The 9,810-nt window shown below is 38.8% G+C and overlaps 1 pseudogene; it reads right to left on the reverse strand.

The window, feature by feature from the left end:
• LOC149558773 (chaperone protein dnaJ A7A, chloroplastic-like) overlaps window positions 1-9,345 on the reverse strand; it is a 67,438-nt pseudogene extending 58,093 nt beyond the window's left edge.
• Between the last annotated feature and the right edge of the window lie 465 nt (window positions 9,346-9,810).

A 9,810-nucleotide genomic window follows, 5' to 3' on the forward strand; every position in this document is an offset into this window, starting at 1 on the left:
TAAATTAATATTTACAAACTATGTTAAATGTATTATTATTTAATTATTAAATATTAATAAAGATTAAAATATTTATTAATTAATATATATTAAAAATTTATTAATTAAAAACTTTAATTAATAATAAAATTTGTTTTTTTATAAATAATAAAATTTATAAATATAAAAAAATGAAATAACAAAACAACCTTAAAAAAACCCACGTTTAAAGCCTGTCGGCTCTGCCACAGGCCTGCGGTCGCAGGGCCTGCAGCGGCAGGTACTCTGTACCTGTCGTCGCAGTACCTATGATGCAGGTACTATCAGTCGTCGGAAGTGGGGGTGGGTACGGGGTGATTCCCTCCCCCCCACTTAAAACATTAAATTTATATATATTTGTTTAAAAACAACGATTAGTTTTTAAATCGATATCTATAAATTTTTTATTTTATTTTTTGAAATTTAATTTCGTTTAAATATATATATATATATATATATATATATATATATATATATTTATAAATAAATACTTCGTTGGCTCATTATTGCCGAGATAACGGCCTACTTCTTCACATTCACCGCGCAATGCACGCAGTTATTGACAGACAAAGAAATCATGGTATGCACTTCCGTGTACTGGCTAAAGCACTACGTATGTCTGGTGGAGATCATATTCATGCTGGTACTGTAGTAGGTAAACTTGAAGGAGAACGAGAAGTCACTTTGGGTTTTGTTGATCTAAACTCAATTCCTCCTTAATATATAATATATAAATATATTAAAGAATTGCCTCTTTCATTAAATTGGTATAGAAATATATTCAATCCAAACTTCTAATTTAGAATTTCGGTATTAGATTCAACCCTTCCCATTCAAATTTTGTAAACAGAAGTTTATAGACAAGCATCTGATAAATTCCAATATTGTAATGTTTAAACATTCATCATAGAGAATTTAGATTTACAAACCCCAGACATGAAGAAGACAGGAAAGGATAATTGCATATTTAATCGATAATCAAAAACACAAGACCCTACCTGATCCTGATGCTATTATGCAATCTCCAGGAACTGTAAGAGAATTCACTCCTCTCAATAACCTTCTTCCAAAAATCTTTCTTTGGTATTAGCCTTCTGAAATTCGCTTCCAAAAGTTGTCTCCCCAAAAATTCCCGTCCAACTTCGTATATCCCAAAAATGAACCCCCAAAGTTGTGATAAGCAATTTCTCCTCAAATCAGGGCACTAATTGTGCGTTTAACCGAGAAGACTCTTTGCACAACTCAGTTAACTCCAAATTAACCTTTATTATCTTTTCTTTTATTTTGCATTCAACTTTCATGCACATTAAGTTGATTTATTAAATAACTTTATTTAATATTCTACTTGACTTCTATTTTAAATTAATTTATTACTTTAATCTCATGTGCACTTTATGAAATTAAAATAACGTTATTAATTTTTATTATTTAATCTTTTAATTTATTTTTCATATTTAAACTCAAGCTTAGATCATGCGATCAAGAATTCTTAATAATTTAATGTCTTTCAACTTTTTAAATTAATTTTAGAAACTTAATTGATAACATATTTAATTAATTTAATTAACAATAATATTTAGCATTTATTTAAAAATGAACTCCAATTATATTAATATTAAATTAAATAAATATTATCCTGTTCTAAATTTATCTTAGAACTTTAATCTCCAAATTTAGTTCTTTTATTTAATTAATTTCTCAATTAATTAAATATTAAAGATATCATAATAATTCTCTATTAAATTAAATCATTAATTAATCTTTTAATTAGACTTAATTAATAGAAAACATATCAAGGACTCATATAACAACATACGAAAATCCTACATAGAAAAGCATATACTAAATCAAAACAAAAAGGTTATAATCCCGAAATTACATCATTTGATGCATTCAGAGGGTACTTAACTCAGATACTTGTCCTAATTATCAATTAGGACAATTGGCTAAAGGGTTTAGGAATTGGACTTAAGAGTTTATCTCCCCTCTCTTACCATTGAGATAGTGTGATAGGGTACGCTCATCCTGACAATTCAGGGAAGTCGATACCCGGTACCTACAACCTGCATAAAATTCACACATGTACAAACACAATATTCTAAGCTAAACAAACAATGGTAGGAAGTGGTGTATCGTGTAGATCCCGTCTAGCAGGTGACTACAACTCCCTTCCTTAACCACATCAGAAACACCATACATAAATAAAACAACACGCACACCATACACATGCAGTATGGGGTAAGTATCCATAAGAAGCACATGGAATAATAAACCATCTAACTAATCATCATCGATAACTGAAACCATTGAATAATCATCATACATGCACGAAATATAGAGTACCAAGTAATCTCGTCATATAATAAACTGAGTGTAAAACAACATCTGATAATCTCTAAAATAATAATACTAATCCTCAAACATAAATTGGCCTAAAAGAGTTTGGCAATGAAATCAAAAATGTAACTCGAAAGTGTAGACTAGGGGTAGGCACTACAACAGCCTTCACATGTGCGTGGGGAACCTTTTGTTGGAATGTGATGCCATTTGGTTTAAAGAATGCTGGAGCTACATATCAGCGGGTTGTTACTACAATTTTCCATGACATGATGCATAGAACTATGGAGGACTATGTTGATGATACTTTGGTCAAAAGCGCTAAACGTAATACCCATTTGCACGATTTGGGACCAATCCTAGATCGTATGGAAAAGTTTAGTCTTCGGCTCAATCCTAAGAAGGGTGCATTTGGTGTCACATCAGGAAAACTGTTAGGACATATTGTTTCTGCAAAGGGAATTGAAGTAGATCCAGAAAAAGTACAAGCAATAATGGACATGCCACCACCTTGAAACATCAGTCAGATGAGAGGACTACAGGGAAGGCTTCAATCTATTCACAGATTTATTTCACAATTGGTGGATAAATCACAACCCTTCACAAATACTTTACATAAGGGTGTGAAATTTAATTGGAACTAGGATTGTGAGCAAAGCTTAACACAGATTAAACAATATCTTGTCAATCTACCAATCCTGATGCCTCCTATGCATGGGAAACCTTTGCTTTTATACATTTCAGCTACTGAAACATCTTTGGGAATCCTGTTGGCTCAGGAAGACAATGATAACAAAGAAAGAGCTATTTATTACTTGAGCCGAACATTGGTCTCTTATGAGAAAAACTATAGTATTATTGAGAAAGCCTGCTTGGCAGTTGTCTTTGCTTCCCAAAAGTTGAGACACTACATGCTTGCCCACACTACATGGCTTGTGGCTAAAATAGATCCATTAAAGTATTTGCTCAATAAGGCAGCTCTCACAGGAAGATTGGCTAAATGGGTCATGATACTAAGTGAGTTTGACATCCAATATGTTGAACGCAAAGCTATAAAGGGACAGGCAATTGCAAACTAGCTAGCTGAGGCACCCATACCGAGTCTTCTACCAATAAACATTGATTTTCCAGATGAGTCAATTCTAACACTCACTCACCATACATGGGTTATGTTCTTCGATGGATCCTTCACACAACAAGGATCAGGTGTTGGATTACTTTACATCACACCACAGAAATACTCATTGCCCAAAGCATACAAGATTATGTTTCCTTGTACAAATAACATTGCTGAATATGAAGCTTTGATCAATGGTATGAAAATTGCAGCTAAATGGAGAGTAGATCAATTGGATATCTTCGGTGACTCTTAGCTTGTCATCAACCAAGTAAATGATGTGTATCAAACAAAGGATGAAAAACTAATTCCTTATAAGTGCATGGTTGATGACTTGAAAAAATATTTTGCACACATCACCTTCCAATAGGTTCCACGTGCAGATAATAAAGTAGCTGATGCCATGGCCACTCTAGCCTCCCTTCTACAAATGCCAAAAAATGATCTTCGACACGAGTTCTTGGTGGAAGCGTTACACTACCCAGCCTATGACACACCTGATTCCAAGATGATTTGTTCTATTATAGGACAAGAATCATCCCGCTACCATCACATCTATTCCTACCTTCGTAATCAAACCATTTCGAAAGGTCTGACCTGGAATGAGAAACGTTACCTAATCCATAATGCTTCACATTATGTCATTATTGCTGATGATTTATATAGGAGAGGTCTCGACGGAACACTCCTTAGGTATTTAGAACCTGACAAGTCCAAACGTGCACTAATTGATGTTCACGAAGGCATTTGCGGATCTCATTCCAATGGCCTAACACTAGCTCGCAAACTCCTTTATGCTGGTTACTACTGGCCTAAAATGGAGCAAGAAGATATTAAATATGCTAGGTCCTGCAAACAATGTCAACTACATGGGAATCTCATTCACGCTCCAACTAGAGAGTTAATTCCCTCTACTTCAACATGGCCATTTCAACAATGGGCCTTTGACTTGGTGGGATAGATTCACCCAACCTCTTCTAATGGACATAAGTTCATTATCACCGCTACAGATTATTTCACGAAATGGGTAGAGGTAGTCCCTCTCACAATTGCTGATGGCAAAACTGTAGCGCTTTTTATCACAAACTACATCATATGTAGATATGTTATACCGTCCTCAATCATTACTGATAATGGAGGACAATTAAAAAATAAAGACCTTAAGGAACTGTGCAAGAAATTTAAAATTACACAACATTGGTCTTCCATTTATTACCCCCAGGGTAATGGGCAAGCTGAGGCATCCAATAAGGCAATCCTTAAAATTCTTCATCGCACAGTTAGTAAGTTAGGGCAAGACTGGCATCTCCAAATCAATCTAGCCCTGTGGGCATATAGAACAAGCATTAGAATTCCAACGGTCATGACTCCTTTTGCATTGGTATATGGGGTAGATGTTGTGCTTCCGATAGAGGTCGATATTCCTACCTTGAGAATCTCTATGAAAGGCCTTATCACAGATGATGACTATAGGATAGCCTGGCTTCAAGAACTTGTGTTGTTGGATGAACGACGACAAGTGGCCTATGATCATCTATGAGCATATCAACAAAGAATGGCACAAAGCTACAATAGGAGGATTAGGCCACGTGACTTCCAGCTGGGTGATCTCGTCCTAAGAGAGAATCCTAAGAATCAACAACAACAAATGCAAAAGGGAAAGTTTGAACCAAACTGGCTAGGTCCTTACATCATTACTGTAGTATATGGATCTGGCACCTATCAACTTTCCACAACTGAAGGAGAAGTGCTTAAAGAGCCTATGAACACTCTCCACCTGAAGTGATTTTTCAGTTGATTCAATCTCAACAAGCTCTCTGTACATATCTAAATGTCCTGAAAAAAATCCTAAAAATCAAAAAATGTCCTGAAAAAAAATCCTAAAAATCAGAAAATGTCCTGAAAAAAAATCCTAAAAATCAGAAAAAGTCCTGAAAAAGTTGTTACCCTGGTAAAAACCTAGCAATAGGTACCTTTGTAATACCAAAAAAAAAAAAAAAAAAAAACCTGCCAAGAAGGTGAAAACCTGGTAAACAGGCGCCTCTTGTTAGTCACTTTCATGCTTTTGCTTTCCTACTTTTTCTGCTCATGTATCCATGGATTGAGTCTTGTCATAGGTTGGGGGCATTCCCCTCTAGTGTCACTCTTTTCAAGATTCTCCTCATAGAATCTCTTTCGCAACAGTCACCAGTTGTTCTGACTACGTTTGCCTACTGTCACCAGTGTCACTCTTTTCGAGATTTTCCTCATAGAATCTCCTTCGTGACAGTCACCAGTTGTTATGACTACGTCTGCCTACTGTCACCAGTGTCACTCTTTTCGAGATTTTCCTCATAGAATCTCCTTCGTGACAGTCACCAGTTATTCTGACTGCGTCTGCCTACTGTCACTAGTGTCACTCTTTTTGAGATTTTCCTCATAGAATATCTTTCATGACAGTCACCAGTTGTTCTGACTGCGTCTGCCTACTGTCGCTAGTGTCGCTCTTTTTGATATTTTCCTCATAGAATCTCCTTCGTGACAGTCACCAGTTGTTCTGACTGCATCTGCCTACTTTTCTCACCCTACTGAAGAGATTTCTTTCTTACATATTCTGGATATTGACACTTGACATCATCTCGAAAACATTAAACTCAATGATATACTTGTTTGGATATGCTGAGAATTTTCTCTTATTGCTTTGTTTTTCTTTATCATATCTCCTCGAGCAACATTGATGATGTCATCTCTAACTAGAGAAGTAATGACTGGGGGCATGATCTTTTCATATGTTTTCTATTTGCAGTTTAGTTCCAATAAGTTGATACATTCCTATAAGAGGGGTGTCCACTATAAGAGCCTCCATTTTGTATTGGATGGTCATGTGTACCTCGACTCCTTTTATACAAATATGTCAATAATATTGGTTCTTCTCCTTGTTTGTTGGAGTGAACTCTTCATGCTATAGTACATACTGATACTCGTCCTATTAAGTGAACGTACGGGTCACTGCGAGTATATTTAGCACACTTTTGTCTCAGGTTACGAATGCAAGGGTCATTGCGAATAGCATGAATATTGAATACTTTTCATAAGAGGAATCTCCCATGTGTTTGGTGTGCCTATCACGCAAGCAACATTCAGGTCATCCTAGCATTCATGCTTTGATGCTTATGTTAACTTGTTACATTAAAAGGGACAAATGTTCAAGTCATTCTGGCTTCTTGTGCCTCGAATGCTTACATTTAATCCCGACATTCCAATAACATATGTTACATTCATATTTTCATGATTGCAATGTTAGTGGAAATTGTATAACATACGAGCTTTATTTTATATCCAATGATGATAAATCATCGAGGCTTGGTAACTAGACCTAAGGCTGCATTTAACATAGTCTTGCATACTTCATTTGCATTAGCACGTGATTCGACGGTAATCCTATTCATACTCCACATGCATCAGATTCCTCCATGGCTGCACAAGCATTTGGTTCATCGATTCTCGTTCCTCAATGGAATGCTTGTGACTGTCAAATAAAAATGCACAACACTATGTCAGATGTCAGTTCATACATATGCGTTCTATCTAAACATACATCTCATGTACATCAGAGCAAAACAAAATAGACAATGACATGTACATAGGAATACTCGGCTCAAAATCTCATATATATATATCAAAGAATGGGTCAATAAAAATAAAATGGGTGCTACTCAAGCGCAATCGATCAAAAATGATACATCTGGTGCTAGCACACCAATCGATACATAGCCAGAGATCAAAATAAAAGTCAGGCAGAGAGAATCTAACTCTGTCCCAAACTCTCACCTCCGGGAGGAGCAAGAGGAACAGGGGCAATAGGTGGCGGAGGTGGTGGTGGCATATTCGGCCTGAAAGGAGGTCGTGCACCTTTGGACTCTCGTGCGTACTGAGAGAATTGCTGCACCTGCAATCTCATCAGGTACTGCACTAGTGTATGCAGCATAATAATATGCAGCTCGAGCAGATTGGAAGCGGATCTCATCCTATGCCAACTCTAGCCTCCGCTATGCAGCCTCCACGTGCTCTCTCTGGCGATCTATCTCTCTTTGTCTCTCTACCAGCTGCGCATCCCTGACTGCCACTGCAATCTGCAACTCCCCCAACTATCGAGAGGTTGCACGAACCCACTCTCGGTACCGCCGTATCGCGTCCTGTACCCCACCTACCGGCTGATCCGGCATATCCTCATCGACCATCTCTTATGCATGCTGAGGTGGAGGTGCCTGCTGCAGTGGAGGTACCTGCTGCTGTGGGACCTCTTGCTGAAGGGCCTGCTCCTCTATCCTCTGCCTCCTCCGCCGACTGTGTCCTGCTCCACTGCCCCCAACACTTGGGTCTGATCCCATCTGTCATGGGGGAATAGGTATCTGTTGTACCTGGTGCTAGACCTGTGGTGGCATGTGTGGTTGTGCCTTCTGCTGCTGTGATACATGTCCCTACCCCTGTACCTTCCCTGCCATCCCTAATGGATCTGTGAAGCGTGGGAATGGATGGCTCACCAAAAATGCCTGATATGCAGGCATCATCCCGGCATCTACTACCTCTGGCAGGTAGTCCCACTGAACTACAACAAGGCTGTGAATATCTATCATGGATCATCCTGGATCCATCCATGGAGGCCATCCCCTCTCTATATCCTTCTGCACCCTGGCATAGGCACAGTACTCAGCCAAAATATCCGTTGGTCTACCATACTGCTGCCACACTCGTGAGATGACAAATCTCTCTATGACTGATGTCGTCCTACCTGCCAGCGGTCGAGAACTAAACATCCAGGGCAGCTCTCTCAGGGCATCATCCTAGTCCTCTATCTCTCTCCAGGGTCGCCATATAACAAACACCAGGTCATCGAGATGTGTTCACCAATGCTCAGTCTTACCCAGGTGGGCCTGGGTAATATGCCCTCGATATCTGCAAATGTAGGGCTCTATGGGCTCTCGAGAATCCTCAAAAATTGGCCTACATATAGGGAAATGCTCCCAGGCCCAGATCTGTAGCACATAAACACCTGTTGACATGGTCTTCTTCTCATGGAAGACGACCTCATGCATCTCATGAAAAAGATGGGCCAACATACACTGACCCCACCCAAAGATCTCAGGTGCCTCAACCATCCTACGGAACATGACACCCCATCCACACTCCAACCCATGTTGTCCCCTGTCAGGACATAGGAAGCAGCTCAAGAAAATACCCAACACGGATGCTAACCTATGTGTAGGTCCATAAGTATGCATCAGCTCATCCCAGCTGATGGCCCTACCTCTTGGTAGCTCTCTCTCAAAAACAATGGATAGTGCCTCTGTCCCTAATCGAGGCACTGTATCATACACAACCCGAGCACCGTGAAAGGGGATCCTCAAGATCCTCCATATGTCCTCTGGTGTGATGGTCATCTCACCCATCGGCAAATGAAATGTGTTCATCTCTGAATGGAAATGCTCTACCAATGTAGTGAGTAAACTGTGATTCACCATCATGGCTGGAATCCGGCATAGTGAAGACAAACCCAATCGGGCAATGTGTGCTCAATCTGCATCATCCAAACTCTGCAATCACTCTCCATAAGGTAGATAATGAGATCTAAATGATACGTCTCTGAATACCTCCTGCATGCACAACAACAAAAAAATGACAAACAAACGATCAGTATCAAGTCGAATCGAAGCATCAAAACAAAATAAAATGTGATTTCTAAATGCGAAAATCACAAAACTGGCACAGAATTTCACGTGAGATTGCTAAAATCTTGTGCGAAGACATATGGTTTCATGCAAAATAGTTCTCTCTTCGTGCGAAGAAACTCACCTTCGTGCAAAAATAGATCTCCTCATGCGAAGATAGATCATCTCGCACGAGAAAAGAGGTTCTCGCGCGAACCAAGAATTGCCTCATGCGAAGAATCTCCATCTTCGCACGAAGCCAAAATCACCTCGTGTGAAGATATTCTGGCCACACATGAAGAAATAGCACATCCTGTTTCTTTGCATGAAGAAAGAATATCTTCGCACAAGAAGAGATTGGTCTCGCGCGAAGAAATATTTGAACATCCTAAAACATGCTAAAAATGTGCATAAATGAACTCGAAATGCATGTAATCGAAAGTACGAAGATGGAAGATCGATGACTCACTGGTGGTCCGTAGTCTGCTGGCCAGCTGTGTCATCTAGAGTGCTCAAAACAATGATATCTCAAGTTCACTGCCATGTCTATATCAGAGCTCGAAATCACTAAAAGACAAAAGCACAAATGAATTGAAAATAACCCTTCAAGCCATTATATAGGTGTTGACCAAATTTTTCAAAGTGCTCAGA

The sequence above is a fragment of the Cupressus sempervirens genome, chromosome 5, assembly GCF_028749045.1.
Source record: "Cupressus sempervirens isolate cs-2001-9-10 chromosome 5, ASM2874904v1, whole genome shotgun sequence".
Classification (NCBI taxonomy): domain Eukaryota; kingdom Viridiplantae; phylum Streptophyta; class Pinopsida; order Cupressales; family Cupressaceae; genus Cupressus; species Cupressus sempervirens.